Source organism: Macadamia integrifolia, chromosome 9 (assembly GCF_013358625.1).
Source record: "Macadamia integrifolia cultivar HAES 741 chromosome 9, SCU_Mint_v3, whole genome shotgun sequence".
NCBI classification, from domain to species: Eukaryota; Viridiplantae; Streptophyta; class Magnoliopsida; order Proteales; family Proteaceae; genus Macadamia; species Macadamia integrifolia.
Window position 1 is genome coordinate 36,364,433 of NC_056565.1, and position 20,742 is coordinate 36,385,174.

Consider the following 20,742-nt stretch of genomic DNA (forward strand, 5'->3'; position numbering starts at 1 on the left):
TTTCTAATTTGGGGGGTAAAATAGGTATTCTACAATCATTAAAGGGTCGGGCTAGGCCAGTGCACAATAGGCCGGTCTCGATCGGGTGTTAAACGGTCGGTCTCGGTCGGGCACCCGATGGTCCAAGTAGCAAAATCAAGACCGACCGTTTATAAACGGGCCGGGCTCAAGCCCGACACGTTTAATAAACGGTCCGGGCTGGACCGGTCTATAAACGGTCGGTCCCGATGGGTTTAGTCGGTTCGGGCCACGAATTGACACCCCTAGTTCATCATACTTAGAATCACATTTTGTGCATCATTATTACATGAAATCATTGGATTTATAAGGATTTACAAACTTTTTTCAAGAGAAAATGAGGGTTTCAATTTATTTCAAATTTCTTAGATCTACTCATGCTCAATGATTAAAAATGTTTAGATTTTTTATATGTTATGTAAAAACAAGTGTTCTACAACTTCCATGGAAAATTTTGATTTTTCTCAAAAAAAAATATTTGTCTATCAATACCATACACTCATCATTTTGAACATTTTCAACTCAATATATTTGTCTATCAATACGATACCCTCCACTTAAGTATTTATGCATTCTACATGTTATATATAACTTTTTTTAACTGTTTTTTTATGCAAAAGTGTATAAAAATGTGTTCCCTATCCATTTATGTGCGTATCTTTAGCGTATCTTAGCGTATCTCCGATACGATACGATACCCTCCGATACGTATCTTAATTTTGACCGACCGATACCGATACTTTAATCCTTGCCTAAGTGAGATCATTTCTCCATTATTCCTGTTACTGATATGAATTCATAGACAAGGCCAGGAAACAACTCATTACTTCCAGGATCTGAAGTGCATAAACTAATAAAAGAGCCCTATCTGACAATTAAGAACACTCTGACTAGAGAACACTAAGGCAGTAGATAATTGGCAAATGAAAACATCCTAAGAGTATTAAGGAAATATCAATCTACTTGCAGAGCACTAAAATACAGTATTAATCGTATAAGGAAGGTAACGGAAAATCTACAGCATCATTGCCTGCATGTTTGTTCATAAAATTTGTCAAAAATGTCGCTTGATCTGTAGAGAGGCATTATCATACCGTATTAATTTGTATAAGAAAGGCAACAGAAAATCGACGGCATCATTGCCTGCATTTGTACATAAAAACAGAGAAGCTGATAGACGAGTAAACAGATAGACACTTAGATGCAGTAGATATAGATAACCATATATAAAAAAGGGCGTACCCGGTGTACGAGGCTCCTGGATGTGCGAGGTCCGAAGGGCAAGAACTACGCAGCCTTACCCCGAGAATGTCGAGAGGCTGTTTCAACTATATAGATATATATATATATATATATATATAGACTGCTAGATGGATTGACTAGTAGACACTTAGATATAGTACATAATTAGATCTACAAACCTACATATATGCACCCAAATATAGACAGGATGGATTGACAAACAGATAGATAGAAAAACATGGATGGATACACCACTATGAAGTACTGAATAGAAGAAATACTCTAATAAATATATTTAACTACACACACATAAGTGACCGGACGCATAAAGGGGGGGGTGAATGGGGTGAAAATAAACAGTATTACAGAAGTTAGTTAATTCACTATTATTTGCTAATAATACTCACACATGCTATATTGTTAAATTATGTGCTGTATGCCATATTATCAGTGCTACAGAATAAAAAAAAATAATTATTCATATCTTATACAGTAACACCTTCCTTACAAACTTGTATAAGTTTACTGTATTTTGTTCTAAAGTACTTTATTTGATATGCTTAGATTTTACAATCATTGAAATACACGAATGATACATAACTATATGAATATTTGTCTGCCAAATATTTTCGATATCTAAGTGGAATTAAACCGCAACACATCCCCTACATTTTCTTAAGTCCAACATATCATGGCTATGAGAAAGAGAAACAATTCAGGAAGCAGGTTCTTACATGCTGGCAACCATACAAGTGGATTATAGGCAGCACGTTGTATTTGCTCACAGATTAACATGAATACCCGCAGATTCCATGTCAGCCACAAGACCATGTTTTCTACATAAGTTTATACTGAAAATAAAATTTTAAAAAATTTTTTGTACATTGTGTCTTTTATAACAATTCTACCCATACTTTGTAGGAACCTTAATGGGGCCTAAAGCAAGGGTACCAAAAACCCCTAACCCGACCCACCTCTGTCAAAGTCCAAAAAGGACTAGCAATCATAAAACACTGACACCCCAACACAAACTTGAAATAACGAGGTGCAAAGAAAAGGAGATGAGTGTGGATTCGCAGTCAGGGATTGAATAATTCCCCAACAGAAAGCTAACACTGATATGAAAAGAAACAATAACCATAGCAACAGCAACAAAAATATCATTAAAATAAAAGGTAATAAAAACAAGGTGCTGCAGTGAGCTCAAAAGATGAGACCACTAACCAAGAGATCCTTTCACACCCAAGAAAGAGATCAACCTGGGCAATGGCATCAGTCCTATATTGTCACACACTCATGTACACTCATGCAGGCGTGCACACACACTAAGAGAGAGAGAGTGCTTAGGCCCATCTAATTAGGCTAGTTTATGAATTAATTCTCCTTTTTTTTAATCCACGTTCTCTATACAAGCAGAGATATGAGGACCCTCCAGTTTTTAGTTTTTCTTAAGAAGGTTATATCAGCTTCAATATATCATTATGCATGTCCGATTTTTCCTTTAGTCACAAGTTATACCTCTCTTGCCCCTGAAATGCTTCCAATAAAACTTACAGGAGCAAAGCAAATATAAACTTATTTGGTATTACTATCTAATGATATAATTGAGTGGTCTGCTTGCATCATGTAAAGGATTGTTAAGCTAGGTAGACTTGACTTCAGCTAGGTAGTTGTATTACCAGTAAATGAATGGAGTCTCAACAAACAATAGGAAACAATCTCCAATGCCTCTAAAAAGGAAGATATAAATGTAGTAACTGATGCAATACTAACACAACTAATAGAAAATCATCAAAAACTGAAATAACAACCTTGCACGGAGATCATTCTGCAACAAGGGAGATGAATGAAGAAGAAACAGAGCTCTCAGCATTCAGAAAACGCAGATACTCAGTTACAAGCATGTGTAGTGAGGATAAAAACACAACCCAGAAGAGAGCATTTCCCTTGAACAGAGAACCAGATCAAACCCTCCAATTGAACCCAAGTATCCCCACTTCCTGTTGCTTCTGCCACTATTTAGCCCCGAAACCTTGAGAACGACAAGGAATTGAATTAAACTTACAAACTATAGTACCCTACACGACCATTACAATGACTTAAAATTATTCTTACGTCTGGTTCGTAATGGTCAACAATGTACAGAGAATTCGGAGCGTGTATTCTCCAAAATTAGGGAAGAATTTCAGAAATTTGGCGTTCAATCGAACACATTCGAAAATAAAATAGAGCAACAAATACAAGAAATTCACAACTTACCTCATCAATTACGCCAATAAAAATCGTCCCTGTGCCGATTAATTAGTTGATTTAATGGTTGAATAGTCGAATTTCAATTGATCTGAACACCTGAAACTGAAACCCTAGAGTCCTTCTTTGCCTTCGTTCTTCTGTCCTTCTTCCTCAATAACTAGGAGGAGGAAGAAGAACGCGCGGGCCGTGTATGTATTATGGGTGCTCGTATTCGACCCGACCCGTTAATCTGATTTTCCTGTACTCGTTTTATGTTGGCGAATCTCTGCCCGATTCATACTTGTTCGAGTTAGTCCTCTCGTAACTCGACTTGTCCGATGGAGAAAACCTACGTGAACCAAATGGTTTTTCACGAACCGGTTTGGTTGCTCCTTGTTCAAGTTAAACCAATCATTCGCGGGTCGGATTTCCTTATTGACCCGCTTATTCCTTGCATGCAAAACCCGGTTACTGCTCTTTCAGGATTTCCTAGTATAACACTATTAGTATGAAATATGAATATTACTGATTTTCCATAATGGTTTATTTTATAAAAGCTTTTGTTTGAATTAAAAAAAAAAAAATTATTATAGGCCTTTTTGGTGTGTGTGTGTGTGTTGTGTTATGATTTTATCTAAGCATTTAATATTATTCTTATTTGGAAACCACTTGTATTTTTTGGACTTATTATGCTCTCGAATAATTATGATTGAAATTTAAAGAAGCAAGACTGTATACTAAAGAGACTGGTACTTTATATATAAGAATCACATCCTCCAATGTTATAGAAGTCGATAAACTCGACTTTTCCTTCAAATTTTAAAATTCCATATTCTAAAACAAATTAACTATGTCAGTTCCGTAATGTAAAAAAAATATAAATAAAATAGTATCAATAAGCATACAAGAGATATGTAATAATAAATAATAAAAAAAAAAAATTCCAAAACCACACAACAATGTTTAATTCATATTGCATGTCCCTTAACTCGTGAGAATCTAGCCAAACTTTAGCAATTTCTAACTATCCCGGTTGGCTCTAAGAGGCCATGAAGGATATCCCTATCTTCAACTTAGTGGCTTGTCCGCAAACCCTCTAAGGACATAATCCTATATTCCCCTCTATATTGCAATTGCCATAACATGTGTTTTTGTGAGCGCATACAAATTACATATATACTGAAAATTAACCCAAGGGGCTAGCGCAGTTGGTGAGCAATGAACTTGGTACAAGCCGTAAACTAGAACGTCCTAAGTTCGACTCCACTAGGCACACCTTGGGCCACTCACATGGGGATATTTAGTGCTCTTCACTACTTTCAGTGAAGGTTGAATGGTTCTCATTCAACCCCGGTATGACCTGATCCATGTGGTTGTCTAGTCAATATGGGCCCACAGGACTAGTCAAGCCAAAGACATGGATACCCGTCGTTAGCCAAATATATATATATATATATCATGACAGGAGGATCAACAAAGTGCTAAAATAAATTTTGAAGATCAAGTATGGAGGATAATAATGAACTTTAAACAAATCTGATTTTGCTATATCAGAATTCAATCTGAAACTGAAAAATCTCTTAGAGATCAAGAATAGAAGATGATAAGGAATCCATTTTAATGACAAAAAAGTTGAGAATCAGAGATTTAGAGAATGGTTTGACTTGTCAATAATGACAGAGGTCTTTCTTATTTATAAAAATATTAGAATAAATCAAATAAGGGAAGTAGGATAACGCTGACTAAGCGTCCATGTCTACAAGATACACTGACTAAGAGTCCCTATCTAAAAGATTTACTATGTTAAATAGTAAATAATAAAATTTAATAAGGTAAGAATAAAACTAACTACAGTTATCTCAACACTCTCCCTCAAATTGGTGCAAATATATCATGCATGCTCAACTTGGAGATGAGAGGATGAAATGCCTTATAGTGAACAACCTTGGTATACACATCAACTAACTGATTTGTAGTACTAAAAAAGGGAATGCAGACAATCCCTTGGTCAAGCTTCTCTTTGATGAAGTGTCTTTATCAATCTCAATATGCTTGGTCCTATAATGCTGAACAAGGTTGTGAGTGATGTTGATGGCTGCCTTGTTATCATAATACTGACACATAAGACCTTCAACATTAACTCAGAGATCACTCAGTGGGATCTTAAGCTAAACCAGTTCACAAATCCCTTGGCCATTGTGCGATACTCAGTTCCAGTATTAGACCGAGATACCACGGATTGTTTCTTGCTACACCAAATAACAAGGTTCCCTCCAAGGAAAGTACAACACCCATATCGTCGATCATCAATAAATCCAGTCCAGTCAGCATTAGTAAAGGCCTCAATCTTCAAGTGCCCCTAATTGGAATACAAAATACCCTTTCCATGAGCGATTTCAAGTATCGTATGATCCAGTACACAGCATCAAGGTGAGCTATCTTGGGATCATAAAGAAAATGGTTAACAATACCCATAACATAAGTAATATTGGATTTGGTGCAGGACAGGTAAATCAGAAGGCCAACAAGTCTCTGTTATTGCTCTTTATCAATAGAGTCACTCATTGTATTGCTTAGTTGATGATTGACCTCCATAGGGGCATCTGCAGGCTTGCACCCAAGCATACATATCTCACTAAGGAGATCTAAAACACACTTCCTTTGGGAAATGAAGATACCTCTATTAGATCTAGCCACTTCAATCCCAAGGAAATACCGAAGGGGTCATAGGTCCTTAATCTTGAACTCTGTCACTAATAAGGCCTTAAGGTTGGAGATTTCCTTATCATTGTTACCAGTAATTATAATATCGTCAACGTAGACAATCAAAGCAGTGACCTGATTACCTTTCGCCTTTGTGAACAAGGAGCGATCAGCTTGACTTTGTCTATATCCAAAGCTTATCATAGCTTTCATGAATCGGCCAAACCATGCCCTAGGAGATGCTTGAGGCCGTATAACAACTTCTTCATCTTGCAAACACGTCTAACACTGGAAGGAGTGGCAAAGCCAGGAGAAACATCCATATAAATTTCCTCTTCAAGATCACCATTCAAGAATGCATTCTTAACATCTAGTTGTTAGAGATTCCATCCCATATATGCAGCAACAGATAGCAATGCCCTGATAGAGTTCATATTTGCAACTAGGGCAAAGGTTTCCTAGTAATCAATCCCATAGGTTTGGATAAAGCCCTAGCCACCAAGCATGCCTTGTACCTCTCAACTGTCCTATCAACCTTTGGTTGACCATAAACACCCACCTGCACCCAACTAATTTATTTTCCTGAGGAAGAAGAACAAGTTCGCAAGTACTATTTTTATCCAATGCTAGCATTTCTTCAACCATTGCAACTTTCCACTTCAAATCATTTATGGCTTCCTTCCAACATTGTGGAGTAGACACAATAGACAACGAAGAAACAAAGGCCCTATAGGAGGGAGACAAAGATGCATAGGAAACAAAATTGAAGATAGGATGCTTGGTACAAGAATGAACTCATTTTCTAACACGGATAGGAAGATCGTCCACTGTAAGATCAAGAGATATAAAATCAAGTATTAGAGGCTCTAAAGAAATAATAGGTACAATACCAAGTATGGGAGAAGTATTACCTGATATTGATGGATCCGATGGAGGTGCTTCATATGGGTATGGTTGGTTACCAGTGGTGTCTTGCTCCTTGAATCTTCGAGTATAAGTGATCACGTCTCTTACAAGTTGATCTGGTGGCTCTCCTTGAGTGGGAGGCATATCATGAATAGGAGACGTATCAATAACAAAAGGAGGCTCTTCCTCAAGACTCTCCCCCTTAAGAGGTGATGTGAAATACACCTCAAACTCATGAAAAGTGACATCCGTAGTGACATATAAGTGGCAAGTAGGAGGGTGATAACACTTATAACCCCTTTGAGAAGCTAAGTAACCAAGGAAAACACACTTTACAACCCGAGGATCAAGCTTGGACCTTGAAGGAGAGGAATTATTGGCAAAACAGACACACCCAAATACCTGAGGAGGAAGACTAGAGACAATTGTAGGATCAGGGAGAAAAGAAATTGGGGCCTTAAAGTTAAGTACACTAGAGGGCCGGTTAATAAGATGGGCAGCAGTAAGAGCGGCATTGCTCCATAGATATTTAGGAACACCAGTAGCAAGCATTAGAGCCCAAACAACGTTAAGGAGATGACGATTCTTGCGCTCTAGAATCCCATTTTGTTCAGGGGACCTAACACAAGAAGTTTGGGAGAGAATGCCCTGAGAATCAAGGTATTCATGGAACTCCCTATCTATATACTCAGTGTCATTGTCACTATAAAGGATTCATACATTGATATCAAATTGGGTACGAAGCATGGCATGAAAAGATTTAAAACAAGAGAAGGCATTACGACTTATTATGCAACAGATTTACCCATGTCAGACGAGTACAATTATCAATAAAGGTAATAAACCAACAAAAGTTATTCTTATCAATTGTCCGAAAAGGAACCCACAAATATGAATGTATAATAGAAAAAAAGAATATCACTTTTATTTTCAGTGGGAAAGTAAGAGGTACGTGTATGTTTAGCAAACTCACATATATCACACTTAAGTTTAGTAAACTCACATGCATCACACTTAAATTGGTCCAAACCATAATGTTTAACTAAAATAGAAAACATGCGACGTAAAATATGAAAAAAAGAAAAGATGTCCTAGATGAGGTGCCACTGGTGGAGTTGAGAGAGAGAGAGAGAGAGAGAGAGAGAGAGAGAGAGAGAGAGAGAGCTGTCAGAATGGAGAATATGCACTGCCACAGGAGAAGGCACATCCGATGGAGAATCCAAGTAGTAATGCCCATCATGGACCTAACCATACCCAATCGTTGCAGCCGTCACCAGATCTTGAAAAAAGGCAATGGGTAGAAAAAAGTGAATAAAACAATTTTCAACTCCCTAGTTAAGAGATAGACGAAAATAAGTTTAGCACATAATTTAGGGACATGCAATATGGATGGAAGAGAAATTGTAGAGGTACGGGAAATAAAAATTTTACTAAAAATGGGGACAAGGAACCGTTAGCCACATGTACCTTATCCCAATTGGAACAAGGAATATAGGTATGTAAGACCTCAGAGCTACTTGTCATGTGATCGGTAGCACAAGAATCAAGTATAAAGGAGAATGAGAGGAAGAAACAAGGAAACTATATGTTTGAACAAGGTTGGACACAAAAGAAGGAGTAAGAGAAGTGCCTAACTGTGCCATTAGTTGCTTAAGGGCAGCCATTTGATCAGGAGAGAATGGTGCAGTAGTGAAGGCACTATCAACAGACTTAGATAGATGGGCCTGGGGGCCTTGTTTTTCAGTTTTGCTATTATACCCACCCTTGGGACAACCATGGAACTTCCAAAATGTTTCCCTGGTATGGCGAGGATGACCACAATAATCACACTAAACAGTTTTTCGAGGAGGGTTAGAACCCTTAGACGGGGTTTATACAGGTGGAATAGCCAATAGTGCAGACTGAATAGGAACTATAGAGGGTAGCATAACAAAGCGATGACGATCCTTAGATAGAACCAAGTATATGCCTGGAGAAGAATCGGAAAAGTCTCACGACCTAATATATGTATCCTGATCTAATCATATTCAGGGTTGAGACCTATAAGAAAGTCGTATAGCCATTCCATTTCACGCTCTATCTGAAGTGTATCAACATCAATAGGGCAAGCCATAGAAACTGAATGATAGAAATCTAGCTGTTACCAGAGGCTGCATAAGGTGGATTAATACGCTGAGAGAGACAACCATTTTTGAGTGGTGGAACGAATGGTATGACGAATCTCATAGATTTGGGCATAGTTCCCTCCCTGAGAATAAGGTTGCTTCACTGCATCCTAGAGATCTTTAGCAGAGTTGAACAAGACAAAGCTTGGACTAATAGCAGGGTCCACAGAATTTATTAGAAAGAACATAATAATGGCATCATTGGCTAACCAGATGTTAGCGACGGTAGGATCAGTCGATTGAGGAGTGTCTCTAATGACAAAACTAGAGAAGTTGTTCCCACGAATAGTAAGAAGACAAGCACAAGACCACGTGAGGTAGTTCTGACCATTAAGTTTGATGGGTCCAAGATGAAGAGTGATCTGAGTACTTGAACGACATCCATTAAGAGCATTGGTAGGTACCACAACATCCTTGGCATCATTACTTATATTAGTCTTAGCTTAAAGGAGAGAGAAAGCACATGTGGAAAGAGAGCACGACAACAATAGGCATAGGCACAAGAAGGTGTAGGCAGGCAAGCAGACAAGACAATGATGAGAGGCATAGCAGCAGGCCGCAGGCAGTGGCAGTGATAGGCAGTAGCAGTCAGTGGTAGGCGGCAGCAGCAGTAGGTGACGATGAGGCACAAGTAGCAGCGGGGGACGAGGAGGTGTAGGCAGCGGCAAGGTGCAGGGAGTCGCAGTGGCAATAAATGTAGGCATAATTAGAAGGCATGGTGAGTTAGGGTTAGGTTTGCATAGAGCAGGGTTTAGTTTGCCATACTAGACTAGGAGGCGGGAGGCCCCAAGGGTGGAGAAGAGAATCAAAAAAAGGAAAAAGAACTTTTAGGGGTTTTTGCCTCTGATACCAAGTTGAGAATCAAAGATTTAGAGATGATTTGACTTATCAGTAATGACGAAGATATTTCTTATTTATAAGAAGATTATAATAAATCAAATAAAGGAAGTAAGATAATGCTGACTGAGCTTCCCTATCTACAAGATACGCTGACTAAGTGTCCCAATCTAAAAGATTTACTACGGTAAATAGTAAATAATAAAACTTAACCAAGGTAAAAATAAAATTAAAATATAGTCCACCATAAACACACAAACAACATAGAGACAAGTAAAAAGCTGATTAAGACAGGCAAGCTATGTCCTCAGAGACCCTCGTCATTGTCTAGCTCTACTACTCCATCCCTCCTAGGCCTCGATCTAATATTGAGCCAACGGTCGTAGTAATCAAACCTTGAGTTCACTAGTTGTACATCCCTCCGGAGTCGGGAAAAATCCGCTGAAATAGCATTGTCCATTATGTCCAAATCCTCGCTCAATCTTAGGAAGGAATTCTCTAATGTAGCCTGCCTTTCTAAGATATTTTCCTCTCTAGTAGCACTCTCATCTAGTCTTCTCAGAAGTTGATCTTGCCCATCTTTCAAGGCCCTCATACTAGTCATCATACTCTCAAATTCAAATGCACTACTCTCAGGTGGTGGGGCTCTATGCTGTGGCCCTGCAGCCCTCGCAAAGTCAGGATAAGCATCTCTCGAATCAAGAGGCTCCTCCTCGAGGATATCCTCGTCCAGAAAGTCCTCCTCCTCGAACTGAGGAATATAATCCTCATCCTCCTCCCTAATTTCCTCCTCCATGGGGACATCCTCCCTGTGGGCATTCCCCCTGTCCTTGCCTCTTTGAGCTCCTACCCTCTGAGGTACATCCATAAGAGCTTGGAGACCCATCCTTTGTAGGTTTCCTCATATTAAATTTGTCCGCTGGAGTCTTTCCCTCCTCACCACTCAAATCCACCCCAAAGAACTCAACGATCCTGATGAGGGTCCTACCATATGGGAAACCTCCGTCCTCAGGGTGTGTGGTATGATGCTCCATAGTCTTAAGTATAATGTAGGGCAAGCATAAGTGCTTGGCACCTCCCTTCAAGGCCTTATAGATGCAGAAGGCTATGTAGGCCGCCATGAAGCCTACTTAGTTCCGATGACCTCCTCTAGGGAGTAAATTAAACTGAACCAAGCGAGCAAATACATGAACCTCCGGGTAAAATGTCGTCTCAGAATCCGGATGCACCTTGCTGTCACAAATGGTCTCGTAAATGTGGTCCTGCGTCTCCGAACTTAAAGATAGGCCACGGGCTTACTCCTTGGGGGACTATAGAATTGATGCCCAACTGATGAAATATCTAAAATACTAGCAAGGGTGTCCACAGTCAAGCAAATGTTCACCCCCTTCACCATGCTGGTGATTGAGTACTCCCCATACTGGTAAGAGACCTCCAAATTACAGTGGAATCTTCGAACCAGTTGTTCATAGCATGGACGATCGATGTTAAGGATGGATTGCCAACCCAATGCAGTAAATCTCTCTTGAAGTTAAATCTTGTTGAAATCACTAATTACCACGGTCTTCTCCATCATCACAGACCTCTTTAGAAAGATCTACCCATTAGTTTCTGCCCTCAAACTCCGGAAGAGTCCCTCATCATAGTCTAAAGGATTGATGGGGGCATGTCTTTGTTGCCTTGTGCGAAGGGCTAGGGAACTAGTCCCTACACTTTTTCGTTTAGAAGTAGTGGCCCTATGTCGATTGGAAGAGGATGCGGGTTCCTTGCCCTTGCGAGAAGACATCCTAGTAAGAAAAGAGAAGGAATAATGATAAGTAAGGATGTTGCATAACAAAGGAAGCAAATAGGTGGGTGAGCAAGCAAATGTAAATGCACCTAAATACATAATGTGGATTATTATAAAAAGAGGAGTGGTTAAACCATGGAGAAATGAAGAGGAGGAAGCCCCCAAAACATGACATCCATTAGCATGTTGCAAAATAGAAAAGTAACAAAGGCGTATAAAGCATGGCAAGTGAGAAGTGATGGAAAGCCTCATGAGAATTTCCTCAAGTGGGGTAATTGGTGTCAAATGATGGAAAACCCAAAATTTCAATGTGCAAGTTCAATCCAAGAAAATAAAAAATCCCATAATAGTGTAGAACTTGAAGCTTACATGTCTATGAATGAAATGCCTATCATTATACAATCAAGATTATGCAAAGAAATTTTCTATTATGACATTGAGGTGCAATGAATGAAAGAGATTCAAGTTGTCCACAAGTATGGAATGATGTGAAGAGAATCATAGAAACCCATAAATTTTTTCAAGAAACCCAACACAAAAGAGATGGATTTTCATGGAAAAGAGATGGATTTTCATGGAAAAGAGATGGATTTTCATGAAAAAGAGATGGGATTGCAAGCATATACAAGTTTCCATGATCTCTCCAACATTGTAAGTGCAAATTAAGGATGAGAAATTTCATTTGAGTTGTTAGTTGGGGAGAAAAGGGTAGTGATAGAAGAAAACCCCAAGTTGGAGAAATTAGGGCATGGTTTGGGATTTTCTCTCATAGATTGGGTAGTAAAGCCCAAAACTATGAATGAGTCACAAAGGAAGCATTATATTCTCATGGAATGATTGTTCTATGGAAAGAAACATGAAAAAGATCAAGATTTGGGGAGTATAAATGGATTCAACCTCCAAAATACATGTTCCAAGAAGAGAAATGGAGAAGAGACTTACTTAAGAGTGAAATGAGCTTGGATCTTCCAAAATCCACGAAATCGTTGAGTGAAAACAAGAGTGGACGCGCCAAGAAACCTCCAAAAATCACCCTAAGTAAGCCAAGAGAAGGAATGGGAGAAAGAGGAGGAAAAAGGGGCTTAAAAGCCCCTGTGCGTTTTCCGCCTCGGGTTGGACCTGCGGGCCCGACCCAAGCTGCCCGTAGGTTGGGAGAAAAACAAAAAAACAAAAAAAGGGGGGGTCGAGTGGGACCATCGTCCTACTTGTCGAAGCACTTGCACAATACTTTCAGGGTTAAGCTATGGCTAGATGCAAGACATCATACACTATAATACCCCGTGTGTTGGTATATGATTATGTGTCAATGTAAATTCTAAGGTACTTAACCAATGTTTGTGTATGGTATGTTCCAGGTTCAAGGATAGGATGGTACATACTAGACCTGGTAGCAATGCACAAGGTACCTCACGTGGTCCTCGTTCGGTCGATCGACCACCAAATCCTAGAAGGTCCCACTCTGTGGGGCAAAGCCCACTCCCACAACCTCAAGAAACCTTTGATCAGGGTGTGGCACAAAGGGACCCACCTGTGACTACACTTATGGATCCTCCACCGGTCATCACTATGGGTGATGTTGCAACCATAATCCAGCAGTCACAACAAGCCTCCCAACAACAAATGCTCCAGCAGCAACAGGCATTTATGGCTGCTATACAGCAACAGTTAGACCTTCCTCAAACCGGTCAACATCCCCAGATAATTACTCCACAAGACCCACCTGTAGGGTTTGATATGGGGCCACAAGCTGGAGGTACACCTCCAATTCCGCCACTCAGCATTCCTCTGTATATGGTGCCCCCTCCATACCCTTACTATACGGCATATGCACCTAATTACCCACCGACGAATAATACGTCAAGGGTAGTGGAATCTTTCAAGAGGAATTTGCCACCTGCATTCTCTAAGGTGAGAAGTGACCCTCTAGAGCCGGACCAGTGGATCCAAGAGCTGGAAAAGATATTTGAGGTAATTGAGTGCACTGAGGTACAGAAGCTTATTTGTGCGGGGCTACAACTCAAGAATGAAGGCAACTCTTGGTGGCAAGCCTCTAAGCCTATATTGTTGGCCGCACATCCGAAACCCACATGGGAGCAGTTCAAGGAGTTGTTTTTGACCAACCATTACCCTCGTAGCTTTAGAGACCGTAAAGAGACGGAATTCATGGCCTTAACTCAAGGGAATAAGACTATCCTTGAGTATCAGCAGCAGTTTGAAAACTTGTTCCATTTTACCCCTAGGCATATGAGGTCAGCTGAAGAAAAGGCTGTAAGATTCTGAAGGGATTAAAGGCATCTATTGGGTCAGTGCTCGAGGTCTTAGATTTGACAGATTATGGCCAGATTGTACAAAAGGCCAAAACCATGGAAGATAAGTAGAAGGGAGAACAGTCCCTCACACCTGGATTGTGGAAGATGACTAATCCATTTCCGGACATGGGCAACTCGTCCAAGGTATACCGTGGGTCGTATAGTTCTGGGCCTATATACAGACAGCCCTATAGGCCATCTGGCTACCTTCCTTGACCAGTTGGTGGCCCAGGCTCTACATCTTTTCACCTAAACACTAGTATGGTGCCTACAGTCACAAGGCCACCCCGTCCCCCATCCGTATCAGGTCAAGTGCAGAGGGGCCCTGCCTCAGTTTCGACGTCATAGATTTGTTGCTTCAATTGCCACAGTTTTGGACATTTTACTAAAGACTGTCGAGTTAGACCAGCCTTACCCTCCAGTCAGCCCTCTGCGTACAGACCTCCCTTAACTCGGGGGAATCAACCGCAAGGAAAAATGTATGCCTTATCAGCTGAGGAAGCTGAGGCCAGCACAGAAGTGGTAGCATGTACATTTTAATTTAAGATTTTCCCTATGCTAAATGTTGATGACCTGCTATACTTATATGCATTGTTGCACTAGGTGTTCTACCTATATCAGGTATACCAGCCTATGTCTTGTTTGATTTAGGAGCTGCACACTCATTCATATCTAAGAAATTTGCTGAGAAACTTGGTATGTCACCCAGGACACTAGATCATGAGATGATTGTTAGTATGCCTACCGGCAAAGTTACACAGTTGAAGGAGGTGTATGGGTCGTGCCCAGTGGAAATCAGTGGGAAGAAATTGGATGCACAACTCATTAAATTCAACATGTAGAATTTTGATGTTATACTAGGCATGGATTGGTTGTCGGCCCATTGAGCTAATGTGGTGTGTGCCAAAAAATTAATTAGGGTGACAGATAATGAAGGAAAAGAATTGGTATACCAAGCAGATAAAATGAAACGGGCTAGAAGGGTCCTCATCTCCGCTCTTCAAGAGGTAAAGTTATTGGAAAGTGGATGTCAGGGTTACTTAGCATCGGTACTTGATGTTGATGCAAAGGTTATACCTCTAGAAGAGGAAAAGGTGGTTAAAGAATTTTTCGACGTATTTCCAGATGATCTGATGCATCTTCCGCCTGATAGAGAGTTAGAATTTACTATAGACTTGATTCCTGGAGCAGCTCCAGTGTCTAAAGCTCCATACAGGATGGCACCAGCCGAATTGAAAGAGTTACAGACGCAGTTGCAAGAATTATTGGAGAAGGGGTTTATTCGCCCAAGTGTTTCACCTTAGGGTGCCCCAGTATTGTTCGTTAAGAAGAAGGATGGCAGCTTGCGTATGTGCATCGATTACCGGGAATTAAATAAGTTAACCATTAAGAACTGGTATCCATTGCCACGCATTGATGATTTGTTTGACCAACTACAAGGTGCAAAGGTATTTTCAAAGATAGACTTTAGATCAGGCTATTATCAGCTCAAGATAAAGTGCGGCGACATACCCAAGACAGCGTTCAGGACTCGGTATGGTCACTATGAGTTCCTAGTGTTATCTTTTGGGTTAACCAATGCACCGACAACATTTATGGATTTAATGAATTGAGTATTTCATGATGTCCTTGATAAATGGGTAATTATTTTTATTGATGACATCTTGATCTACTCTAAGACAGAAGAGGAGCACACTCAACACCTGAGGATGGTGTTACAAAGGCTGAGAGAACAACAATTGTTTGCCAAATACAGTAAATGTGAATTTTGGCTTGAGCAAGTTGGATTCCTGGGACACACAGTGTCTGAGGCCAGAATAGAGGTGGATCCTGATAAGGTGAAAGCAGTAGTAAAGTGGGAAAGCCCTAAGAATGTTACTGAAATTAGAAGTTTCTTGGGTTTGGTTGGATACTACAGGCGTTTCATTGAGAATTTTGCTCGGATCTCAACACCAATGACTAAGTTAACCAAAAAGGGTGTGAAATTTGAATGGGTAGAGGAATATGAGAAGAGTTTTCAGGAATTGAGGAAAAGGTTGGTGTCGGACCCTGTGTTGACCATCTTTGAAGGCACAGGTGGAATGACAGTCTACACTGACGCTTTCAAGGTTGGGTTGGGTTATGTTCTCATGCAACGCGGTAAGGTGATAGCGTATGCATCCCGAAAATTAAAGGAATATAAGAAGAACTACCCCACTCATGACTTGGAACTAGCCGCAGTCATTTTTTCCCTAAAGATTTGGCGACATTATTTTTATGGGGAGAAGTGCGAGATATATAGTGATCATAAAAGCCTTAAGTACTTTTTCACCAAAAAAGATTTGAACATGAGGCAGAGGAGATGGCTTGAGCTCATGAAAGATTATGACCACGATATTCAGTATCATCCCGAAAAGGCTAATGTAGTGGCAGATGTATTGAGTCGGAAGGCACAGACTGTGTCACTCTCATACTTAGCAGTCAGCCCACCACTCATACAAGAGGCGATGCTAATGGATGAAACCCTCTTATATGAAGGAGCAACCTTAGAGCTTGAACATCAACTAGAAAACCTTGAATGGTTGACTGTATCCCTGGCAGCCCTACAAGTGCATCCGTCTATTAAGCAAGAGGTGATAATGAAACAACCTTTGGACCCTGAGTTGCAACGGATCAGAGTTAAGATTCAAGATCAAATAATAAATGACCTTGATTTCATTTTAGCCAGCGACGGGGCATTATTGTTTCGAGGTAGGTTGTGTGTGCCCGATTGGAGATACAAGACAAGATAGTGCGGGAAGCACATAGCTCCGAGTACTCACTCCACCCAGGAAGTACAAAGATGTATAAAGAACTTAAACAAAATTATTGGTGGCCAAGCATGAGAATCACAATAGCCCAATATGTGGCGACTTGTCTTACATGCCAAAAGGTAAAAGCTGAGAGGCATTGACCTTATGGTACTCTTCAGCCACTCCCAGTACCAGACTGGAAGTGAGATAGGATTACAATGGACTTTGTCACCGGACTACTATGCACACCTAAGGGGATGGATGCGATATGGGTGATAGTTGATCGGCTTACTAAGACTGCTCATTTCATTCTCATCAAGACCAAGTTCTCTATGGCCAAGTTAGCATAACTTTTATATGGATAACATAGTGCACTTGCATGGAGTGCCAGTGAGCATTGTGTCAGATAGGGACCCAAGGTTCACTTCCAGATTTTGGAAAAGCTTCCAGCATGCTTTGGGATCACAATTGAATTTGAGTACTGCTTTCCACCCACAGACTGATGGTCAGTCGGAGCGAACCATACAGATATTAGAAGACATGTTCAGGGCATATGCAATGGAAATGTGTGGTAGTTGGGAAGAATAGATACCCCTTATGGAGTTTGCCTATAACAACAGTTACCAAGCTACAATTGGGATGGCTCCATATGAGGCATTATATGGTAGGAAGTGTAGAACTCCTCTGTATTGGAATGAGGTAAGCAAACGCCGAATGTTAGGACCTGAAATAATACAGATGACTTGTGACAAGGTCGATGTTATTCGAGAAAGGATTAAGGTAGCTCAGTCACGTCAAAAGAGCTATACAGACAACCGTAGGAAAAACATTGAGTTTCAAACAGGAGAAAAGGTGTTTCTCAAGATTTCTCCTACTAAAGGGTTGCAAAGATTCCATTGAGCCCGAGATACATTGGCCCATTTGAGATTTTAACCCAGGTTGGCTCAGTAGCCTACATGCTTGCTCTGCTACCTTCACTCGGGAATGTTCATAATGTATTCCATATATCCATGCTAAAGCGATATGTTCATGATCCATCGCATGTATTACCCGTGGAACCAAAATATCTAGAAGCTGATATGACCTATACAGAGCAGCCAGCTGAAATCTTGGACCAAAAAGTGAAAAACCTTCGCAACTACTCAATTTCCTTCGTAAAGGTGCGATGGGTTAATCATTTACTTGAAGAAGCATCTTGGGAGAAAGAGGATGAAATCCAAGCCAAGTACCCACATCTTTTCGAACAACCAGGTATGCCAATTTCGAGGATGAAATTTTCAAAAAGGGGGGGGTAAATGTGATACCCTACTTTTTAAACCAGATCTAATTACACGGTTGACCCGGTTAACCATGCAGGACCCGAACCAGAGAGGGTTAAGGTGGGTTCCTTATGGACCATGATGGCAAGGGTGACTTTGAACACAAGTTGGCCAGACAAGTTTGAGTAAGTGCCAGAGGAGACGGGTGTACCCAAGTCGTGCACATGCACGTATCATAAGGCCATGTACGGGTAATGCTGGTATGTAGCCGTATCCTAAAGTGCATACGTATAATATACCTTATGTCGAGAGTGAGATACATGTCGAGAGTCGAATTCCGTCAAAATCTCACTTGTTGGCTAATTTTTGGCCCTTAGGTGGATGGTCACAGGCGGGCGCATCCGCCCACCTGAGTGACCCACCCATGTGGTTAATAGATATTTTAAAAAAGTATAAATAACATTTATTGTGTTTTTCATTTTCTCATTATTACACTAAAGAGTTAGTGGGAAGAGTAAAGAGGAGAGAGAAAAGAAGGGAGAAAAGAGAACGAAGAAGAAGAAAGGGGAAGGAAGAGGAGGAAGAAATGGATTTAAGCAGCGCCAAGGTTTGATCTTCCCATTCTGACGCCGGAAGAGTGATCCCCAACACGAGATCTACGATTGGAGGTGAGCAAAGGCTATGCTTCTTAAACTTTCACTAAACCCAAGTAAAACCCTTGGTTTGGGTAGAGTTCCTTGAGATCTTATAAATCCCACTTGAGATGGTGAATCTAAGGTTTAATAGATAGTCTATGTGTTGATTTTGAAGGATTTGAAGAAGTGTTTACAAGATTTGAGAAGCATTAGTGATTTCTTGAGCTAAGAAGTGATTTTGGGGTTTGAAAGAGTTCTTGAGCAAAGAAGGTAAGATGGCTTTTCAATCCTTAAATCTAACTTAGATCTATATTAGAATCATCTTATAAGACCTTGGATATGTGGAAAATGTGATTGGAAAAGCCCCATTTGATTTCCCAAAGGTTGGGGAAAGTTTCAAGGAAAAAGGTAATTTTTTGCCCTCTCAGGTGGGCCGGGACCGGTGGGCCAAACAGCCCGCCTGAGGGCACCCGCCTGAGAAGGCAGGCCCTCGGTTCCCACCGGTGGGCCGGGACCGATGGGCCAAACAGCCTGCCTAAGAAGATTGGCGGTCCGGGACTGGTGGGCTAAATAGCCCACCTGAGAAGACCGGTGGGCCGGCCCACCCACCTGAGAAGACAGGTGGGCCGTGACAGGTGTGTTGTCCGACCCACCCGTGAGGCCCCCAACGTGATTTTTGTATCCGAATGGACCCAGAACGGACGTGCAACCTTCTTTTATGATTTTAAATATGATTTAACCATCAAATATTGTTAGTTTTGACCCCAAGGTGGTGAAATGCTGACCCCCTTCACTTATGATAGGTTCACTAAAATTTACGTTTCTCGCGTTGAATTTCATCCGTATCGGGCGTGAGTCTTTGTACACAACAAGTAAGTGGGAAGAGGACGTTTGACTTTATTTTAAGGCTTGTTTGGCATCATTTAATTGTATCTAGACTAGCCATGTCATCATACAAATTATGTGTAGCTTAGTCATCCTCATATGATTATGACATGTGTGTTATGTTTTATATTCTCAATGCTAAATGATTGATGTGCTTATGTGATGAATGATGGGATCACTGTGCATGATGCATTATTAGACTAGATGTCGTAGTCAGTTTGGAAACGAGTGCATTAGTGGCCCGTGGAATGGGATGCGGTGGCACTATACAATTGTACTATGTCATATAGGAGCATGCGATTTAGGATTATCATCTTCCCGTTCTACGACCCTTCCCAACAGGGGTTGAGGTGTTGGGTTATCATTTGGGAGGAAGTAGTGATCGCAGTTGTCGGGTCACTATGGCTGTTAGACATACGCCCAGTTAGTCATTAGGACAGTCGACAATCTCAATGGTATATTCAAGAGGGCCAATCGTACTGCTTTTAAATTGCTGGGGTCAATACCTTTACTTTTTGTCATTTACTTTTATGTTGAGAGCAGGTGGTCGGCATGTTTTACTTTTTCGAGTACTCATGGTGGGCCTTCTCCGACAACCTTATGGGCGTATCGCAGGATGGAGTTCGCGGCTCGTACCCGGGGCATACGCGCACTGTGGTTGTAGTAGCACCAAACCAAAGACTTAGTAATGTTGTTTAGGTGGATGAGATTTAAAATGAATTACATAGCATATAGTGCATATGAATGTGATTGTTGTGTGGTCCTTCTTTCACTTACTGAGCTAATGAGCTCATCCCACGTGTACACCTCTTTTAGATGATTTTGTAGGTCACCCACCTAAAGATCAAGGGTCGGCCCCCACAGTTGAGTTTCTCGATGAGGATTGGTGGGTCCCTAAGGAATATGAGCACGGTACGGATTGCACGTGCGAGGGATGTGCTGCGGGATTGCAGTATTTACGTCGTGCAGAGTTTTACTTTTTGATTCTTTT

General features: G+C 40.8%; 1 protein-coding gene across 10 annotated transcripts in view; it reads right to left on the reverse strand.

Moving 5' to 3' along the window:
• The window catches only part of LOC122088163 (chromatin modification-related protein EAF1 B-like), a 31,876-nt gene extending 28,197 nt beyond the window's left edge, over positions 1-3,679 (reverse strand). For 6 of the 10 annotated variants that reach the window (XM_042657328.1, XM_042657333.1, XM_042657336.1 and 3 more), the window contains exon 1: positions 3,520-3,679. The gene's annotated coding sequence lies outside the window, so the exon portion shown is untranslated. Of the gene's footprint in view, positions 1-1,112; positions 1,162-1,260; positions 3,038-3,071; positions 3,293-3,519 lie in introns of those variants that run through there. The other 4 variants (XM_042657330.1, XM_042657329.1, XM_042657331.1 and 1 more) reach the window with 3 other exon arrangements.
• Between the last annotated feature and the right edge of the window lie 17,063 nt (positions 3,680-20,742).